Consider the following 22,916-nt stretch of genomic DNA (forward strand, 5'->3'; position numbering starts at 1 on the left):
ACTCCACAGACGGCATGTTTTCATCTGAGGATGTTGGCTCCTCCCCAGTTTCTCGAGTTTCCCCCGCCAATACCGACAAGGGAAATTCAGGAGAGTCCTCACCACTCCCAGAGGAATTCTGGTCATCTTCCTGGTTTATAGGGGCACCAATGGGGGCCTCAGGACAATCCCAGAGTTCCCAGAATTTTGGAAAATCCCTTCCCACAATAGCATCATGTGGTAACTGAGACACTAACCCCACCTGATGAGAGAGGTTACCTTTGGGGGTCTCAAAAAACACTGAAGTTACAGGATACTCTCGGGTGTCCCCATGCACACAAATAACAGCCACCCTGTTCTTCCCAGAGACCTCTGTAGTAACTAATTCAGCTTTTATCAATGTTACCAGGCTACCTGAATCTAGCAACACATCAACATGTCTACCATTAATACACATTTTACATAAATGTTTCTCAGGTCCCCGAATGGCAGTGCATGCAACTGTCGCAAACAGCGACTGACGTCTCTCCCTTATAAAGTCACATTGCATAGGCTCATCCACAACTGAGCAATTGGCTGCAATATGTCCCTCTTGCCGGCAGCGGTAGCAAATAATTTTTTTCGCTGCCTCTTGCAGCATGGGCTTCCTGGGCTGCTCCCGCCAGACCTTAGGTAGAACTCCCACCCTCTCACTCTCTCCACCCTCACCCCTTGGAGTCATCTTACCCGCCACTGGGGATGATCTGGTCTTAGGGGGGAAAGTCCGTGAGTCCCTGGAAGAGGTGGTCAAGTTCTCTGTAGCCAAGTACCTCTCAACCAGATCCACAAGTTTATCTGCATTTTCTGGGTCTCCATGGCTTACCCATTTTTGGATGGCAGTAGGAAGAGCTCTCAGGAAACGATCCATAACCACACGTTCCACAATGTTTGGTGCGGTCAAAATCTCTGGCTGCAGCCACTTCCTGCTCAGGTGAATGAGATCATACATTTGAGACCTGGGAGGTTTTCCAACCTGAAAAGTCCAGTTATGCACACGCTGAGCCCGGACTGCCAGGGTGACACCCAGCCGTGCCAATATTTCTGCTTTTAGCACCACATAGTCTTTTGCTTGGTCAGGCTCTAGGTCATAATAAGCTTTCTGCGATTCCCCAGTTAACAGAGGGGCCACCAGTCCAGCCCATTGCTCCTTAAGCCACTTTTCCCTTTCAGCAGTCCTTTCAAATGTGGTCAAAAACACCTCCGGATCATCCTCTCCAGTCATTTTTGTCAGTAAACGGCTCACACCAAAGGTTGCAGTATTATTGTACCCACTTGCTTCATTGGTCTGCGGACGTTGCTGTATCAATGTCTCTATTTGCTGTTGAAAATTCTGCTCTTGCTTCTGCAACAGGTCTATGAAGTGGGCTTCAGATCGCTGCTGGGCTTGTTGCTGAGCTTCCAAACTCTGCTGCAAAGTTGCATTTGTCTGCTGCTGATTTGCATTTGCCTGCCGCTGGGCTTGTTGTTGAGCTGCAAGGCTCTTTTGTAAAGCTGCATTTGTTTGCTGCTGGTTTGCATTTGCTAGAGCCAGCTGTCTCAGTATCTCCTCCATGCTGGCCTTAACAAAAAAAAAAAAACTGCCAAAATTCTCCACCAACTGTGAGGGGGTTCGCTCGGTAGCGGGTGTGTGTGACCCCCTGGATGGGTTCACAACACAAAGCCAGGCACAGCAGACAGCGGTGTAGGTGCAAAAAACAAAAGATCCGGTTTATTTAGGCTACATGCAGTGATACATATAACAGCCAAACAAAATAAAACAAGAAAATAAATCCTGGTCAGCTTGACCTCTAACTACACACGTAGACTCCCTGTCTAACAACTGGGTACAGCCTTGTGCTGCCCCAGTCCCTGTCTCTATTGTAGGGGTTTGCCACACAGGCGTTAACTCACCGCACAGAACAGATCTCAGACTCCCCAGTCTATACACACAAAACTGGTTCCAGGATGGAGCATCTCCCTATGCATGCTGGTTTTTTTTGTAGAGGTCTTAATGAGCCCACTTACTACAGCTGGGCTCATTAACTCTTCCCCTCTAATTGTAAAAGTCTGCATAAAGCCTGAATCTAGGACACACATATTTCCCATCCTGAATACAACCAGGTGATTTTACCTGCGTGCTGCCACACAGGTTGGATATTTGTTATTTGTTCAGCGTGATTTAGTATTTACACTAAGAAGGTTGAAATTAATGCATATATAATAATGAATGAATTTATATATATTTAGTGCAGTACTAGTTTTAAATTATTTGCTTGCATTTACTTTAAGAAGCCTCAATTCCTATAGTAAATCAACCCTATGTTTTCAAATGCTGCAACCTGCAATTTTAGGCCTCGTACACACGATCGGATTTTCCGACAGGAAATGTGTGATGGCAGGCTGTTGTAGGAAAATCCGACCGTTTGTATGCTCCATCGGACAAATGTTGGATGGCAGGTTTTAAAATTTTCCACGGACAAATGTCTGTTGTCTGATTTTCCGACCGTGTGTACATAAGTCCGTTGGACAAAAGTTCAAAATATAGACATGTGCAGAGTAAATTATTTTGTTTCGTAATTTCGTTTTCATCCGAAAAATTAATTAATTTAGTTACTCCCGAAATTCATTTTTATTTATTTCGTTTTTTCTTCAAAAATTGCATTCGTCCGAAAATCCACATGAATTACGGTCGAATCTGTCTTTGAAGGCTTATGGTGTCTGTCGAATGTATAAAGAAGATTTGACGGAGCTAGTATATAGCATACTTCGTGTGAACTTTAGAACCCTATTAAAGTCTATGGGACTCCAACGTTCAAAATCTAAAGTGCTAATTTTAAAGGCTAATGTGCAAGTTACTGTCCTAAAAAGTGTTTGGGGACCCGGGTCCTGCCCCAGGGGACATGTATCAATGCATAAAAAAGTTTTAAAAGCGGCCGTTTTTTCGGGGGCAGTGATTTTAATAATGATTAAAGTGAAACAATAAAAGTGTAATCCAAGCCTGCGTGCTGAAAATTTATCGTCCCTAACTACAATAGCACACTGCTCAGCGCTTCAGGATTCCGATTTAAAAGAAAAATAATAATAATCTTTGGACCAATACTTGTGATCACTAAGAAATTCAATTAAATCAGAAGAATAATAGTAATAGCTGCTGCTTATTTAAAACATACATCATATAAAATAGTATATATATAAAAAAACAGATAAAACCTCAAAACAGAAAGTCCACTAATTATATATATATATATATATATATAGCAGCGCTCAACATGCAAGATCTTGTTCAGATGTTGTTCATATGTGCTCTTGAAAAAATGGTGATAGAGTCCAACACGTGAAAAAAGAAGAAGAAAGATCGGAACCACCTTCCACCTGACGTTTTCCACCTTATGTGCTCTCAAAATACAAGCCCCCCTTGGGGATGCACTCACCAGAAAATCAAGGATATAAGAGCCTTCAATATACCAAACCACTATGTTCTTTAGTCGTGGAAAATCAAGGATATAAGAGCCTTCAAACCATTATATTCTTTGGTCGCTAGATGTCACCATAATAGGGTGGTCCAAAGCTCATAAAGCTCTGTCCGTTCGATTCACTTCCCGGTACCTTGGTTAGTTCACGATCGAGTAACTGGAACGCACACGTCACTTCCGGTGCACGACGTGTGTGCGTTCCAGTTACTCGATCGTGAACTAACCAAGGTACCAGGAAGTGAATCGAACGGACAGAGCGGTCGTTCGCGGTTACCTAAGGGGCTCACCACGAGAAACAAGGCACAGTACACTTATCTAATGCGATTTGTTCTATTATATTTGGTACGCTTATTTTGTATAGGGGGTCTCTAATAAAGGTTTTTTAAACAGTATTACGCTATGTCAGTATGATCTTTTTTCCTTTATGAGCTTTGGGCCACCCCATTATGGTGACATCTAGCGACCAAAGAATATAATGGTTTGAAGGCTCTTATATCCTTGATTTTCCACGACTAAAGAACATAGTGGTTTGGTATATTGAAGGATCTTATAGCCTTGATTTTCTGGTGAGTGCATCCCCAAGGGGGGCTTGTATTTTGAGAGCACATAAGGTGGAAAACGTCAGGTGGAAGGTGGTTCCGATCTTTCTTCTTCTTTTTTCACGTGTTGGACTCTATCACCATTTTTTCAAGAGCACATATGAACAACATCTGAACAAGATCTTGCATGTTGAGCGCTGCTATATATATATATATATATATATTTAATTTGTGGACTTTCTGTTTTGAGGTTTTATCTGTTTTTATATATATATATATATATATATATATATATATATATATATATATATATATACTATTTAATAAAAGTGTAATATTCCTTTAACCACTTGACCACTGGGCACTTAAACACCCTTAATAACCAGACCAATTTTCAGCTTTCGGTGCTCTCACATTTTGAATGACAATTACTCAGTCATGCAACACTGGACCTATAAGAAATTTTTGTCCTTTTTTTCACACAAATGGAGCTTTCTTTTGGTGGTATTTAATCACTGCTGGGTTTTTTATTTTTTGTGCTATAAAAGAAAAAATACAGAAAATTCTGTAAAAAAATTAATTTTTCTTTGTTTCTGTTATAAAATTTAGCAGATTAGTAATTTTTTCTTCATAAATTTTGGCCAAAATTTATACTACTACATATCTTTGGTAAAAATAAGTACAAATTGGTGGATATTTTTTGGTCTTTGTGAAAGTTATAGAGTCCACAAGCTATGGTGCCAATATCTGAAAATTGATCACACCTGAAGTACTGATGGCCTATTTCAATTCTTGAGACCCTAACATGCCAGAAAAGTACAAATACCCCCCAAATGACCCCTTTTTGGAAAGAAGATATTCCAAGGTATTTAGTAAGAGGCATGATGAGTTTTTTGAAGTTGTCATTTTTTCCCACAATTCTTTGCAAAATCAAGATTTTTTTTACTTAATTTTATTTTTTTTCACAAAATTGTCATATTATCAGTTTATTTCTCACACAGCATATGCATACCTCAAATTACACCCCAAAACACATTCTGCTATTACTCCGGCGATACCACATGTGTGAGACTTTTACACAGCGTGGCCACATACAGAGGCCCAACATGCAGGGAGCGCCACCAGGCGTTCTGGAGCACCCAGGACAATTCTGACATTTCTCTCCTACATGTAAAAATCATCATTTATTTGCTAGAAAATTACATAGAATCCCAAAACATTATATATGTTTTTTTTATCAAACACCCTGGAGAATACAATGGTGGTCGTTGCAACTTTTTATCTCGCACGGTATTTGCGCAGCAATTTTTCGAATGCTTTTTTTTGGAAAAAAAACAGTTTTGTGCTTAAAAAAAAAAACACAGTAAAGTTAGCCCAATTTTTGCATAATGTGAAAGATGAAGTTACACCGAGTAAATAGATACCTAACATGTCACTCTTCAAAATTGCACAGGCTCATGGAATGGCGCCAAAACGTCGCTACTTAAAAATCCCCATAGGCGATGACTTAATTTTTTTTACTGGTTATATGTTTTGAGTTACAGAGGAGGTCTAGGGCTAGAATTATTGCTCTCGCTCTAACGTTCGCAGCGATACCTCACATGTGTGGTTTGAACACCGTTTTCATATGTGGGCGGGACTTACGTATGCGTTCGCTTCTGCATGCGAGCACATGGGGACAGGGGTGCTTTAAAAAAATAAATACAATTTTATTGTTCATTTTACTTTATTTATTTTAGTTTGACATTTTTTTCCCCAAAAATCAATTTTTTGATCACTTTTATTCCTATTACAAGGAATGTAAACATCCCTTGTAATAGGAATATGGCATGACAGGTCCTCTTTACAGTGAGATATGGGGTCAATAAGACCCCACATCTCACCTCTAAGCTGGGTTCCCTGAAAAAAAAAAAAAAAAAAAGATTCTGGATTTGATCGTATTGGCGAGTCGGCAGAAGCACCGGAGGGCGGCGGGAGGGGGGGGTGTCTATGGCTGGGTATTGCAGGGTATCACCGACTATGGCTGGGTATGGCTGGGTATCTCAGAGTATGGCTGGGTATTTCAGAGTATGGCGTTGCAGAGTATTGCATTGCAGAGCATTGCAAGATATTGGAGGGTGTTGCAGAGCATTGCAGAGTGTTGCACGGTATTGGCGGGTGTTGCAGAGCATTGCAGAGTGTTGCAGAGCATTGCAGAGTGTTGCAGGGTATTAGCGGGTGTTGCAGAGCGTTGCAGGGTGTTGCAGGGTATTGCAGAGTGCTACAGAGTGCTACAGAGTGCTACAGAGTGCTGCAGGGTATTGCAGAGTGCTGCAGAGTGCTGCAGAGTGCTGCAGAGTGCTGCAGAGTGCTGCAGGGTATTGCAGAGTATTGCAGAGTATTGGCAGGGAATTGAGGGGTTATTTTTGGTGAGCAGCGATGTGGGCACTGCAGATGCAGCCCACATCGCTGCTGACACCGATCTCTTCCCCCTCCGCTGTTCCGATCGGTACAGAGAGGGGGAGGGAGGAACCGGCGTCATAACATGACGCCGGTTTGTTTACAAGTGATCACTCCGTCATTTGACGGAGCGATCACGTGGTAAACGGCCACTATGAGCGGCCGTTTACCGTGATCCACCGGGTCCTGTGGAGGGGGGCGCGCGCGTCATTCGGCTATAGGGCGGGTGTTAAGTGGTTAAATTTCATACCTGGGGGTTGTCTATAGTATGCCTGTGAAGGGGCGCATGTTTCCCATGCTTAGAACTGTCCCTGCACAAAGTGTCATTTATGCAGGAAAAAAAGTCCTTTAAAATCACTCACAGCTATTATGAATTGCCGGCTCGGTAATACAGAGAACACTCATTGAAAGTAATTGATAACAAAAAAAAATATAGCGTGGGGGTCCCCCAAATTCAATTACCAGGCCCTTCAGGTCTGGTATAGATATTAAGGGGAACCCTGCGTCAAATTAAAAAAAAAAATTGACATGGGGTTCCCCCTAAATATCCATACCAGACCCTTCAGGATATTAAGGGGAACCCCGCGTCAAATTGAAAAAAAAATTGACGTGGGGGTCCCCCTAAAAATCCATACCAGACCCTTTATCCGAGCACGCAACCTGGCAGGCCGCAGGAAAAGAGGGGGGACGAGATAGTGCCCCCCTCTCTCCTGAACCGTACCAGGCCACATGCCCTCAACATTGGGAGAATGCTTTGGGGATCTGTGACCCCTCAAAGCACCTTGTCCCCATGTTGATGAGGACAAGGGCCTCATCCTCCCAACCCTGGCCGGTGGTTGTGGGGGTCTGCGGGCGGGGGGCTTATCAGAATCTGGAAGCCCCCTTTAACAAGGGGACCCCCAGATCCTGCCCCCCCGTTTGAAATGGTAAGGGGGTACCCCTACCATTTCACAAAGAAAGTGTAAAAAATAGTTAAATAAGACAAACACACTTCAAAAATTCCTTTATTAAAAAAATAAAAAAATAAAAAAAAGATTCCAGCGGTGGTAATCCACTCTTGCTATCCAGCGACGGATGATCATCTCTCCGGGGTCCAGCGATGGCTGATCTGATCCGTCCTCTGAAACCCGGGCTTCCCCAGTGACGTATGGGTGACCCCGCCCCCCTCTGATGTAACGGAAACCTGCCTGTGTTACATCAGAGGGGGGCGGGGTCACCCATACGTCACGGGAAAGCCCGGGTTTCCCCTTGCATCAGAGGGAGGTGGGGTCAGGTGACAGGTGGCCCCGCCCTCTGCATATAACAAACGTCAGGCGGCTGGGATCCCTGCAGTGTCTCCTCCGTGGTGACAAAAGATGGATGGATTCGCTGCGCTGGATCAGATCAGCGGACCCCGGAGAGATGATCATCCATCGCTGGTTTTGGAATTTTGCCTTCTTTGGAAAGGTGTGGGGTCCCTGGTCCCCTCATACTTGCCGGGTCTTCTCTCCCCTATGAGAATGCAAAAAAACAATAATTGGCACACAGAGGGCAGAAATAGGAATATGAAACATTGCTTGGAAGTGTTGTACAATTGTGTTTTTGGTTCCAAGGTGAGAACATTATTGTGGACACTTTGTTAAGCTGGAATACTTACCTGCAGAACGATGTTTCTTACGAACGAATGAAACCATGAACTTGAAAGTGGCCATTTTAAAATGCACAACATGAAATCAAAGCACATAGAGCATGTATGCAAGCAAGAATAATCATATGAACACACGACAACTACTTACTTTTTTCAAGAACACGCTTGATCCTTATGTACTGCTCGTGCTCCCTCAGTTTCAGGTCTGACCAGCGTTTTCTCAGTTGATCCTTGGATCGGCGTACCCCAAAATTCTTCTGAAGACTCTTCACAACTTTAGTCATGATCTTGGCCTTTCTGATATTTGAGTTTGGGTAAGGTCCATACTTCCCATCATAGTCGGCCCTGTTCAATATGTCCACCATCTCCAACATCTCTCCAAAAGACATATTTGAGGCCTTAAATCTTCTCTTCCTGGATAGGGACATTTCAGGCTCCGGCCTTTCCTCACCCTTCTCCTCATTAGTGGAACTCTGATTGCACACCTGCGTTTTCTCTGCCATGTGCTCCCTCCACTGCGCCGAAAGTGAAGGGGCGGGGAATAGTCTAGAAAGAACGTCAGGGGCGGGCGGAGTTTCACGCATGCGCACTGTATGTAAAATGCAACACGCGTGCGTCGTCCGTACGATCTGTGAACAGAGGGAGAAGCTGAGGCGACGAACGTGCAAACGAAGGTAACATTTTGAACTTGGTACATCACTAGGCTATACTGCTTCTAGATTGAGGCCTGCATTAGTGGAGTTTAGCCTGACATTAAGGTTTGTCTTGTGTTGTGTCTTGCAGACATTATGGACGGGTTCAATGATCATAGATTCCTCCCTCTGTTCATCGATAAATACAGAGAGATGCCCTGCCTGTGGCAAGCGACATACCCTCAGTATAGTAACAAACTAAAGAAGCAGGCAGCAATGGACAAACTGGTTGAGTTTGTGAAGCCGGTGGTCCCCAAGGCAGATGTCAACTATTTAAAAAAGAAAATCGGTGGCCTGAGGAGTACATATCTGAAGGAGAGGAAGAAGGTGCTGGACTCCATGCAATCTGGTGCTTCAGCAGATGAGGTTTATGTCCCCAGGCTGTAGTATTATAACAGGATGCAGTTTCTGTCAGACCAGGCTGAGGCCAGAGAATCCCTCTCTACTCTTCCTTCCACGCGTCCTATGCTACATTTCACACCCGCTGAGTCTTCTGACACCCAACCTGGGCCTGCCACTCAGGAAGAACTGGGGGAGCCCAGCTTGAGCCAGGTATAGTATTGTTGTACATATTTTGGGAGTATAAATGAATGATGTTAACTTGATTTGTGCTCACTTATTGGTGATTTTATAAAGTGATCCACATATCAATAGACAGTAGTGGCCAAAACCTTGGGGACAAGAAAGAAAAATGCTGGGCTCTGAATGATAGTCTTTTCTATTGGTTAACAATGTGCAACAGTCTTGATGTGAAAATTGTGTGTGTTTGATGAGCCAACAACTAAAACTATGTCCCTTTTTCATACACAGGAAGACCTCAGCCAGGAACAGGAGGGTGTGGAATGCAGCAGCCAGGAGGTGGCTGTGGAAAGTGGCAGCCAGGAGGAGACGGGGGTAAGCGGCAATGGAGCCTCACAGAATGCCAGGTCCCTCCCCTCCGCCTGCACCGCAAAAGGGCGAGAAAGGGGGGGGGAGTGTGGAGGAGTCAGCCCTGAGGCTGATTGGGGAGGCATCAGCTGCCCTCCAAGCCAAACCCACCTATCAAGAGGCCTTTGCCGCCTTGGCTGCATGCAAGCTTGAGAAAATGGAGGAGGGGCAACAGCTCTTGTGTGAGGAGGTAATTATACACACCCTCAACAAGGGTCTTTTGGGCCAAATGACACAAACAACACACTTGTGTGATTTGGCCCATGCCCCTCCTCCTCCTCCTTCTGCCACACCCTCCAGCACCACAGCCACAGCCTGGAAGGAAGCGTGGAAGGAAGACCAGAGAGTGATGACCTGGGTTCAATCTGGTCTGACAGAAGATGTAGCCTGTTGTAGTACCACAGCCTGGGAACATAGATGTCATCTGCTGCTGTTCCGGGTTTCTTGGACTTCAGGACCAGACTTCTCTCCCTCAGATATGTACTACACACGCCACCAAGTTTTGCGTTTAAATAGTTAATGTGTGCCCTGGGGGCCAAAGGCTTCGCTAATCTCCCCAGTTTGTCCATCGCTGCCTCCCCCTTTATTTGTTACTGACACCTAAATAAAGTTTTTTTTTGTTTGAAGAAATACTTGCATATGTGTTTTACTTCAAAAAGACCAGTTTATTTGTGAGCAGGCAGGTACATTTCAAAGTGAAATGAATAACAAGGGGTACCAACACTAAACAACCTCCTGTAGATTAAAAAAGAAAAAGAAAATATAAAAAATATAATAATGTTGTTGTGGTAAGTTTACACACAAAACACACCCCAAAAAAATGGAAAGATGAGCAAACTGACAAAAAAGGAGATGTTTATGAAAAAAAAACACACACAAAATTCACCCAAAAAACAATAAACAAAAAATAAAATTGTGTAGATGTGACGATTTCAAAAATTGTATTGCTGAAATGAGTAAAAACAGTCAGGAAATACGCTCGGAAGAAGTGTGTGACTATGAGCATCAAAAGAAATTCCTTCTTGCAGCATTGTAAAGAACAAGAGAATGCGCTTCATGAAAGAATTTTTAACATTGCAGCGTGACGAATGTGCTATATCAATTACGAGCAGTAGTTTTACCTGAGCGAGCGCTTCCGTGTCCGAATTTGATTGTGAGCATGCGTGGCACCTTGTCCGTCCGAGTAGGCTACACATGATTGGAGTATGTCCGGAGCATTTTGTTGGAAAATATTTCCGGCAAGTTGGAAAAGTTGGAATATCCGACAAAACACTCCGATCGGAAACATTCTGACGGAATCTCCGACCGTGTGTACAAGGGCTTAGGGATTGTCATTGATTTTGTGGCTATGGAATGTCACTTGCCCAAGGACAAACTGTAAGCTCTCCAAGCTGAGATTGCTTTACTGGTGGGAAAACTGAAGGTCCAACTGTGACAGCTGCAGTCTCTCCTCGGCAAGCTCAATTTTGCTTGTCGCATTCTGCCGATGAGCAGGATTTTTAGTCCCCACTTGTCGGTGGTTATAGCAGGTGTATCTTCCCCACAGCACTTTATTACTCTACCTGGGGAGATAGGGAGGACTTGAAGGTGTGGCATGCCTTCCTGGATGCCTTTAATGGTCGTTCCCTTTGGCAACGTGGCTGGGTCAGTAATTATGATATGGACCTCTATACAGATGCGGAGGGCTCCGTGGGCTATGGTGAATTCCTTGGGGGGGTGGTGGAGCGCAAAACGTTGGCCAGAGACATGGAGGGAGGTAGGGGTTTGTGGAACCTGGTCCTTTTGGAACTTTTTCCAGTGATTGTTGCCATAGAATTTCGGGGTATTGTTTCTGGGACAGGAACCTTTGTTTGCACTGTGACAATATGGCAGTGGTTTTGAACCGGCTGTCGGCTGCTTCAATGCTGTCTGGCTGTTTGTTAAAGCATCTGGTGTTGCGCTGCCTACAGCTGAATGTAATTTTTGTATATGCTGTGCACCTTACTAACACATTAGCTGATTCTTTGTCTTGTTTACAGCTGAACAGGTTCCCGAGAGTTGGCACTGGCTGTGGAGCAACATGGAGGGAGCTGCGGCATATCAGGTTTTGGTAATGAATACATAGGCTGTCCTTAAACTGTGGGAACTGTTGACAGTTTTAGCAGTCCAATGTCTCTACAGCTTCAGTAAACAGGTTGTTTGGTAACTATGGTAAACAGCCTGGCACATAAAAGGGGTTGTCAGGCATAAGCTAGGAGCACTCATCATGCTTTAACACCAAAAGGACTCACCTGTAACCAGCCACTGAAGAAAAAAGATGCTTTCGTCTGATTCTCCAGGAGCTACCTCATTGTCACTGGAGATCACGAACACAATAGCCAAAGTTAAGTAACTTTTAAGTGTATTTCTACTGTTACAGACCATAGGCTGTTTATTTGTTTGGCATTTTTGTTTAGTAAAAGCACATTTTCACACTGCAGAGGTCTCAGCTTCCTTGCTTATACCACAAGTTAGCCTTGCTAGATAGACGCAAGAAAAACATTGGTCGCTCGTACTGCGATATATTGTGCTAAAGTTCAACTGAAGCAGACCTGTTTTTCTGTGATGTGTCGTGTGGCTTGTGCTAGGTAAAAATGCTGCATAAGCTGTTTAGGAAAAGCAAGGCTACAGAGGGTTCTGGTGGCCAGAAGGAAGTGTGCAGCATACCTATCTGGGCCATAGACAATGAGTGGGAGCCTCTTGCTAAAGAATTTGTAAAGTATGCTTCTCCCTTGAATAAGACTTGAGGTGATAAAGTCTCAAGTCATTTTGTAGATTTTAGCCTTAAGGAGTTGGATTTAACTAAAGCAGAGAAGAAGACAGTGTCCACAGTGGGTTGGTATGTTCTTCATGCTCTCTATAGTGAATCACAGAGAAGGGAGAAAGAGGCAGAAGTTAAGGTAATAAAATACCAGCTAGCAGTTGCTTAGGAGTGTGTTCGTTCAACTGCTAGTTGGGCTGATGATTTACAAGAGTGGTGTTCAGCCCTCATGACCAAATCAATGCCTTAAGGAAACGGAAGGGCCGTAAACCTGTTAGTAAAGCCAGGGTACGTGCCATTGTCACATGCCTAGCCTGGGATTGTGAGGATGTGCTCTCCTCAAATGATAGTGAGGCTGAGGAGATTTATGTTGCTGATGATAATCACCCAATAGGAAAGAAAAAGTATGCCAGACATCTCATTACTAAGCATAGGAAAAGGTCAACATGATAGAGAGGATATGGCAGATGGGGAGGTGCAGTATCGCAACCCTAGAGATGTTATATTTGAAGAAGTACGGGAGTTTACACAAACTGAACTCCATGAGCTGGCAAAACAATACAAACAAAGGTCTGGGGAGCCCCTATTGAGTTGGCTTCTATGCTTGTGGAATGAAGGGGCAGACAGTGTTGTTTTAGGGAAGACAGGAGGTGAAGAGAAAAGCTAGTTATTTCTAGGAAAAAAATGTGGGTGGGCCTATTAAAGGCAGGACTACCTAAAGATGGGATAGATGGGATTTCTACTGCAGAAATGTTGAAGAAGTGGAAACAATAAGTGGGGAAAACTGTCAGGGTTAGAAAACTACTACTTGTGAAGATAACATCTGCCTTAGGTTTAGAGAAAACAGAATAGAACCCTCCTGTTATCCCCAAAACTATTTCCAACACTGCACAAGAACCCAAACAAAAGTCCCTTTATCCTGGGGAGGAGTTAGAGATATTCAGAAAAGGGGATTGGGAGGTTTCTTGTTCTTTATGAATGGAAGGTGGGTCTCCTGTAATAGCAGTGAGGGCAGTGACAGCAGGAGACCGACACCAATATGCACCTGTCACTGTATGGTGGGGGAAGTCATCTTCTCCTACACATGTAATGGCTTTAATCAATACCGGAGCTGAAGTTACACTTTTGCAAGGAAATCATACCTATCACAAAGGAGAATTGTTTTATGTAGATGGTTTGGGAGGGCAAACCACACCAGAAGTTAGGATATAGGTGAAATTGGCTATTGGCAAGGGATCAGGATTTATGACAAATGTTTTGGTATCAGTTACCCGAAAATATTCTTGGGATGAATGTACTTCAAGGTCAGTCAATTCAGACTGAAAGGGGTACATTTACATTTGGGTATCCTGATAAATCATATCTGGTTAGAGCGGTAATGGACCCCTGTCTACATTCCTCCACCAGAGAAGACAATCTGTTTCAAGCAGTACAGCCTTCCTGGAGGCCACAAAGAAAGTGGGGAGACCATTCAAGAACTGTGGAGAGTAGGGATCCTTAGACCTGCTGTAAGTCCTTTTCTGGGGGTTCCCAGTAAAGAATAGAGATGGACGAACTTCCGACAGGATGTTTCGCGAACGCGAACTGCGAACGCGGCCAAAAGTTCGCGAACCACAAATTTTGCAGCGGGCCCCATTGACTTCAATGGCAGGCGAACCTTAAAAACCTACAGGTCATATTTTCAGGCACAAAATACTTACTAGCTGTGCACACATAGTCCCACCACATGGCCACTGACATAACACATGTGTGAAGTGAATCTGGGATCGACAACTACAAGCATTCTTTTTTTATCTGTGAAATTTTGACAATTCAGGACTCAGGAGTGCATGAAGGCAATGGAGGAGAGGAAAGGTCAGGGTAGGCTATGAAAAGGGTGCAGGAGATGATCACCAGCACCGTGATAGAGAGCACTGACACCAGCACCTTGATAGAGAGCACTGACACCAGCACCGTGATAGAGAGCACTGACACCAGCACTGTGATATAGAGCACTGACACCACCACCGATATATGCTTAAAGTGAAACAATAAAAATGTAATATTCCTTTAAATATCGTGCCTGGGGTTGTCCTTAGTATGCCTGTAAAGTAGCGCATACACTTTTAATCTTTATGGAAATAACTTGCATATAAGCCTTTAAAATGAGGTAGGGATCCTACCCATCCCTCCCACAGTCTTTTTCAGCTCTTGCCATCAGGTAGAAGGTACCGGAGTATCAAATCCAGGACTGTCAGACTGCTCAACAGTTTTTCCCCACAGGCTGTGAGAGCCCTCAACTCCAATCCTCTTTGAAACCTCTTCTACAACCTATGAATTGTGACCAGGAATGCCTTACGTCCCCTCCTTTTTAATCTTGAATATGCACTAGACACTTTTATAAACACTCACTGCTACAAAGACTTTTAGAAACAAATAGTATATGTACAGTTACGTAGTTCCCAGATGTGTATAGGTTTTCTTTTATTGGTGTTTTTATTCTGTGTATATTTATTTATAACTATGTTTAATTTGTATGTAGCACCGTGGCCCTGTGAGATACGATATTTTGTTCTACTGTATGTTCTTACGTGTAGTAGAATGACAATTGAGTTTGACTTGACTTGACTTGAAAATTAACACTTTTGTTTTTTCATGTTAGTGTTTTGCGGCTTTCGAATTTGGCGCAAACACTGCATAATGTTTGCTGTTCAGCGACCATTAGGCTCATCCCTCCTTATGGGATTCTGGAGATCGTTTATCCCACATCTTGGGCCGATTCATAGGCCTAAATACAATGATACCAGGAAAAAGACTGAGTTCTCCAATTGGTTTAGAGCAGTGGACCGCATTCCTTGCTGCTAAAGAAGCAATTTTCAGGGATTGGGACCCATGAGACAAGGAGTACCATTTCAGCTGGATGTAGTGGAGCAGGATGGTACCAAATCTTGGAGTCTGTGGCAGCCAAATGAAAAGAAATACCCATTGGATTTTTGTCCAAGCAACTGACAAGGGCACAGAAGAGATACATGTCCCTAGAGAAGTGCCTGTTTGGGGTCTACACAGCACTTCAACATGTAGAGAAGAGACCATTACAGGAAAGGACACAGTCACCATCCATACTGCATTGCCAATAGCAGGATGGGTGAGAGATAATGTACTGACTACTAGGGCAGCTGTAGCCCTGAACCAGACACTGATGAAATGGAAGTGGTACCTTCAAGAAAGAGGGGGTGTTGCAGCTGGGGATGTTAGAGACATTTAAAAACAGTTGGCAGGGCTTGTTACTTTTACCAGCACCCAGCCAGAAGAGGACATTTCTGTGCTGCAGTTACACCCCATTCAAGGGGCTCCACCCTTTGCGTCTCTGTCAGAAGACATGAAGCAGACAGTGTGGCTCACAGCAACATATGAATGGGCACAGCAGAGAGGATTGCCTATATCCATGGACATGATAAAGACTGTAATAGGCAACTGTACAGTGTGTGGAGAAGTGCAACAATGGCCATTGCAAAAGTACTCCACCGGGTTGATTAAGAGGGGTGAGAGGCCTGCAGAGATCTGGCAGATTGACTTCATCGGTCCCCTGCCCCGGGAGAAATAATGGACTGAGATATTGTTGCACTGCAGTGGACACCTATTCAGGACTTATATTTGTTCATCCTTGCAAACATGCAGATCAAGCCACAATGCTTCAACTGCTCCAGAAACTTAAGGAAAAGGGTAGGGACTTTCAGGAGAACATGACAGGGTAGGGTCATGTATCACCATCCCTAGGGACTTTAAATGATATCGTGGCCTGGTAAGATCACGAATATCCATCCCAAAATCTCGGGAAGGGGCGGTACGTTTTCCACCTCAGCTCCCATTTGGAGCCATGTCCGGATGGCTCTTCTTGCCCCATTACCAGATGGGCACCGCATTAGACCTTAATAAGTAAGTTTCGGTTGTGGGGTTGATACCCCTCTCCTTACTCTGCCTTACCTAGTTATTACCATTTTCCTCTTATAATTATGTTCAATCTTTTAGATTACTACACGTGTTTGCTCCTGATGAGTGGCATCAAAGCCACGAAACGCATCGAGCTACCGACTACCGTGTTCTTATCATTTTCAAGACTTTACAAATTTATGTACCACCTTGTACCTATCTTCTACTTCTCCAGGCTCAATGAGACCATAGACCCCGCAAGTAATAATAATAGATGAACCATTGTATACATTGTATTGTCTTGGATGAATTAAGGAATTGAATGCTTTATATCATGTGAGATTATCACTGTCTTCAACATACTGTATAGCATGTTATTGTTATCATATATTGTACTGTGACTGCATTACCATGCCTCAGTCTATATATTTATACAATCTGTACCACTGTAATTATTAATAGTTTCAGATATTTTTTACCTAAGTCCTCCAATAAAATTTCCTTTTTATTCATCCAATTATATTTATTGCTGTCCGGTGCTTCAAATAAAGTCCCAATTTCCTTTGGGTGTTTTATACACCTTTTCTGCCTAATGCTCCAGAAACTTGTCGTTGCTTATGGTTGTCCCAAACAAGTCCAAAGTGATAAGGGCTCACACTTCACCGGATCAACAGTACAGCAGTGGGCCAAAGATTCTGAAGTGTACTGGTTGTGCCACATCCCATACAATCCACAGGCAGCTGGTTTGATTGAAAGCTACAACGGGCTATTGAAGGACCAGATACGCAAACTTACACCCACACATACACTAAGGGGGTGTGATTGGGTCCTCACACAGGCAGTCGTGTTGTTAAATTCTAGGCCAATAGCCAAAAGTACACCACATGAGAGGATGGTAGGGACTGGGGCACAGATTCCGCAGCTGGATTGCAGAGTTCAGTATTTATGTAAGGTTCCTGAAAGAACAGGAGTTAACAGATACCATGTTACTGCTTCCCATGACATAGAAACCAAGAGTGACGTATCTGAAGCTGAAGCCTATCTATAAATGCGAGGGAATGCGGCAGGAAGGTTTGAAGTTATATTTGTATTGGCAGATGAGCTTCGAAACAGTGGTTGGGACTCTGACTGGTTAGTGGATACTTCTCAGCAAGAGTGGAAAGTGAGACTACATAACATCAAACCTTCCAAAACAAACAGCAGTGATCTTCTGGGAAATATCAGTATATTTCCTCTCCTCCCTATTGATGTTCTTTGGGAGGGTCAGAAGTGGATACAAGCAGGTGGCAAAGTGTCAGTCAGATATCCCAGCAAGAAGCCAGTTAGAGGAGAGATTGTAGCTGAAGGGCCGGGATCTACTGTTTATGTATTATTAGAAGAAACAGATAATCCATTTTGTTTTCCACTCCACAGGCTATCTCCGATTTGATTCATAGGAAGACAAGAGAAAAGTAATTACATGATGGACAGAATGATGGAAGAACAAGAGCTGTGTAGAGCAAGGCCTTTAATGTATTATAAGCCTGGACTTGTTTCAAAAAAGAAGTTTAGAATGGACTTTATAATGAACATTTAGCCAAAGACTAAAACACCTTCTTAATGACAGAAATATGGGAGGTGTGGCATTCAAGAAAAATGAATGTGTAGAATGAGTTGTTAGTAATGCAGAGATTTTCTGTGTGTAGGCTAAGAGAAAAATCAAGGGCGGAATGTGTTGTGTTCAGTTTGAGTATATATATATATATATATATATATATATATATATAATTAATTATTTTCTCCATAAGACTAGTTTTCACAGAAAAATAAATCAGGTTTGTTTTAGTTTGTTTGAGGCTGTTTCTCAAACTAATATTTTGCAAACAAATACATAGGCTGTCCTTAAACAGTGGGAACTGTTAGGAGTTTCAGCAGTCCATTGTCTCTACAGCTACAGTAAACAGGTATGTTTTCTGTTGTTTGGTAACTATGGTAAACAGCCTGACACATAAAACGGGATGTCAGGCATAAGCTAGGAAGACTCATCATGCTTTAACACCAAAAAGACTCATCTGTAACCAGCCATTGAAGAAAAAAGATGCTTTTGCCTGATTCTCCATTAACTACCAACTGAGTCTTTATTGCTACTGGAGATCATGAACAGAGTAACCAGAGTTAAGTAACTTTTAAGTGTATTTCTACTGTTACAGACCATAGGCTGTTTATTTGTTAAGCTTTTTGCTTGTTATAGAAATTTGTAAGTCTTGTACTGTATTTCTAATATTGTAATAGTTTTGTACATACTGCATTTTTGTTTAGTAAAAGCACATTTACACACTGCAGAGGTCTCAGCTTCCTTGCTTATACTACAAAGTAACCTTGCTAGATAGACGCAAGTAAAAAAGGCTATAGGAAGGGTTTCTGCAGTCGGGACGGTCACCATCTGGTTACTTTTTTCATGTTGCAAGATTTATAGGCTCAGACAAGTTCTGTGTGTGTCTCTGAATACGAGTCGCCTTTATTCCGGACGGCTTTCGTCCTGGCTTTTTTCGGGGCTCTTCGAGTTAGTGAGTTGGTCAGTCCATCCAAAACAGCACAAGGTAGGCTGTTGACGTATGAGGTAAGTTGTTCTAATTCTTCCATAGCTTTATTTATTCTGCCTTCCAAGACTGACCAGTTGGGCAAAGGTACGTATTTGAACCTTTACAAAGTACGGGATTATCAAATGTTTCCAGTATCGGTTGTGAAGGCATTTGGGAGTGTCTGCCCACAGCATGAGGACTCTTTTCTTATGCACCTCAATGGATTGGCTCTGTCGAAGTTTCAGTTTGACATCACTGCCGCTGCCTGCCCCCTGGCAGCGAGAGCACATTTAGTACAGGTAAGGGATTTCGCACAGCAGTGCCATTGTGCCGCAGCAAATGTATGCGACACGGTCGGCAAGTGGTTAAAGAGATTTTAATATTTATTTGTTAATAAAATGGCAACATTGACACTTTTCTCCAGTTCAGAGTACATTCTTATTGATAGTATAGGCCTGGAATGTTGAATGGCCTTTAACACATCAATGTAAAATACTCATAGTTCACCTTAGCTGACTCCTCTTGTGCTGAAGGAACAACAACTCTGTTTCATAGCTATCCTGAATATCTGAAATCCTACGCCTTTTTTCAGGAAGTAAGCTCTGCAACCTTATAAAAGTCCTTAAATGTTCCTACTAACATCTCAGATTTATTTTCAAGAAAGTCCTATAAATAATCAAAGTGCTCCAGAACTCCTAGACTCTTAGACCAGTACCATCTTTAAAGCAATTCCACAACCAAGACCTGCACCATTTTTAGATAATAATTTACCCAAAAGGTATTTTTTGCTTTCAAGGCAATTTGGTATGTGTTTCTGAAATATAATATGTGCTCATTGCTTTAACATTCGTCAAATGCTGTTAATGTCTGAATCAATTATTAAATGCCCAGGCAGATGCAGCCGTCAAAATTTATTTTTTTCTCCTGTGCTATAGTGCCTTTGCAAGACATATTTCATTGTTTGGAAAAAAAAAAATGTAATAGGAGTCTCAGAAATTAATGAAAGATTTGAAAAATGTCAAATATCTTTTTACAAGGCCTTCTAAACAATAAAGGTTCTTAATTACACTCTGGAGGAGGAAAAGAAGCAGCTCCTATATTTCAGTAAAACAGGTGAATATCCAGAGCACTTACAAACCCCATCCGACATTTGAAAGAGTTTTGTAAAGGACTACACTATTGGTGAAGTTTGGGCTGACTGTTAAGCAATGATAGAGGGTTAGGTCACCTAAAGCCTACCAATTGCTGGCTTGTCAACTGTCACACAAAGAACTTGATTTACTAAGATGTAAAGTGATTTGAAGTACAATGAACTGAAGTGAAGTGAAGTGAACGAGCATCCAATCATGTGCACATGAATAAAAAATAGAGCTTCTTTTGACAATGACAAAATGTTTGAAGTGAAAACTTCACTGAACCTTCCCTGATTTCAAACCAGGATTCATATCTCTGTATGCGTGAGGCAGGCAGTTGGCAGTCATGAACTCTTGGGTCTAAAAGTGTAATTTTTAGTCTTATTTGGGAGATTTCCCTTCATTTCCTGTCCCAAAGACACAACAGTAATAGAAAGCAAAACTCTCCAAAATGGGTCATTTGTTATTTGTCACCAGAAGAGGTATCCTCATTGCAAACACGCCTCCTTTTCCTGTAACAACTATAACATTTTAGATTTCCCACTATTGTCATCAAAAACAGGCAAAAATAGAGACGCTAAAGGAGTTTTAACATTTCCCCACTTGACCTCCCAAAAAACAAGACGTTTTGACTTTACATACAGTTTAACCACTTAAGCCCCGGACCAATTTGCAGCCAAATAACCAGGCCCCTTTTTGCTATTCGGCACTGCGTCACTTTAACTGAAAATTGTGCGGTCGTGCAACGTGGCTCCCAAATAAAGCTTTCTTTTGGTGGTATTTGATCACCTCTGCGGTTTTTATTTTTTGCGCTATAAACAAAAATAGAGCGACAATTTTGAAAAAAATTTAATTTTTTTTACTTTTTGCTATAATAAATATCCCCAAAAAATATATATATAAAAAAATTTTTTCCTTAGTTTAGACGTATTCTTCTACATATTTTTGGTAAAAAAAAATCACAATTATCGATTATTGATTGGTTTGCACAAAAGTTATAGGGTTTACAAAATAGTGGATAGTTTTAAAGCATTTTTATTAATTTTTTTTTACTAGTAATGGCGGCGATCAGCGATTTTTATTGTGACTGCGACATTATGGCGGACACATCAGATATTTTTGACACATTTTTGGGACCATTGTCATTTATACAGCAATCAGTGCTATTTAAATGCACTGATTCCTGTGTAAATGACACTGGCAGTCAAGGAGTTAACCACTAGGGGGCGAGGAGGGGTTATATGTGACGTTATGTGTTTTTTTTTTATTGTGGGGGGCGTGGCGTGGCATGCAACGTCACTGATCGTCTTTCCCTGTAAAAGGGAACAGACGATCGGTGACAGCCACAGTAGAAAGCACAGGGAGAGGTTTGTTTACACAGACCTCTCCTCATTCTTCAGCTCTGTGACCTATCACGGGACACCAGCGGCGATCGGGCCCGCTGGTCCCGCAGCCATGGTCACGGAGCTAAGGACCCACGACTGGGCACTTAAAGAGAAAATTCCTAGAAATTAAGGGAATTCCTTGGGAAACCCTAAGTCACCAGAACTTTTGTCCCCATTGAAAGATTTCCTCTCTATTACTTTTCTGGGGACAACCCAAATTTTGGGGTTTTCTTTTACTTATACTTTGAGGCTGGGTTCACACTATTGCGAATTGGATGCAGGTTTCCCCACATTCAATTCAAATAGCAGGAGATTGTGACCGGCTCTCTATGGAGCCGGTTCACACATCTCTGGAGCGAATTGCACAGAAGTCCTGTGCGTCTTTTGGTCCATTTCAGGTCCGAATTCAGCCAAACATTCAGGCTGAAATCTAATCTGAACCGTTGAATGTAGATGCATCGAACCCTTTTTGTGAGCAACTCTGTGCCCTAGTGTGAACCCAGCCTCAATAATAATTGAATAATAAAGTAAACAGGACAAATAGATGGACTGAATCTCCCCATCGGGGGGCACAGACCGCAATAAAACCTGACAGGTGTTCTAATCCCTTTTTACTCTATCCAAAACTAAAAAAAAAGAGAAGTATAGGAAAACACTTAAAGAATTATAATTACCTAGGTGGATGCAGCATTGGTCCGATGCTGCATCTGCCCCCGCCAGCTCTAAGGCTGAGAACCAAGCAATCAAACACTGCTTGGTTCCCAGTGCTCCCTGAGCAGAGAGATGGTGTCCGTCAGTCACCGCTGTCTGCTCTGCCCAACCCTCCACCTCCCGCGCACTCACTGGAGCGCTGGGCTATGGAGGGGGTGGGAACGACTGGGTCAGTCTCTTAGCGGCTTTCTGATAGGCTGACCCCGGTGCCAGTCCAGGCATGTAAGTGGATCTCGATCCCATATGTCATGATCTTTCCCCAGCTTGGACCAGCTGTGTGATGTCAGCCGACAGTGGGCTTCAGCCCACTGCATAGGAGATGTATGTTAGCTTGGGGGGCTGCAAACTCTGCAGGGCTCCAACACACTCTCGCTGCTATTCCAACTCTTCACTAATTTCCACATAAACTTCCCTCCTGGCATTAAACGTTGCCAGGTATTGTGCTCAGCTTACCACCCCAAAACTGATGTTCCTCCCTCAGCTCAGCTCCCTCAGCTTGGGCAGCACAGTGGTGTAGTGGTTAGCACTCTCACCTAGCAGTAAGAAGGGTCACTGGTTCGTATCCAAACCACAACACTACCTGCCTGAAATTTGCATGTTCTCCCTGTGGCTGCGTGGGTTTCCTCCGGGTACTCCGGTTTCCTCCCACAATCCAAAGACATGCAGGTAGGTTAATTGGCTTCTATCCAAAATTGACCCTAGTATATGAATGGGGACCTTGGATTGTGGGCTCCTTGAGGGTAG

This window comes from Lithobates pipiens, unplaced genomic scaffold (genome assembly GCF_037356315.1).
Source record: "Lithobates pipiens isolate NorthernLeopardFrog02 unplaced genomic scaffold, aLitPip1_a1.2 Scaffold_8, whole genome shotgun sequence".
Taxonomy (NCBI): Eukaryota; Metazoa; Chordata; class Amphibia; order Anura; family Ranidae; genus Lithobates; species Lithobates pipiens.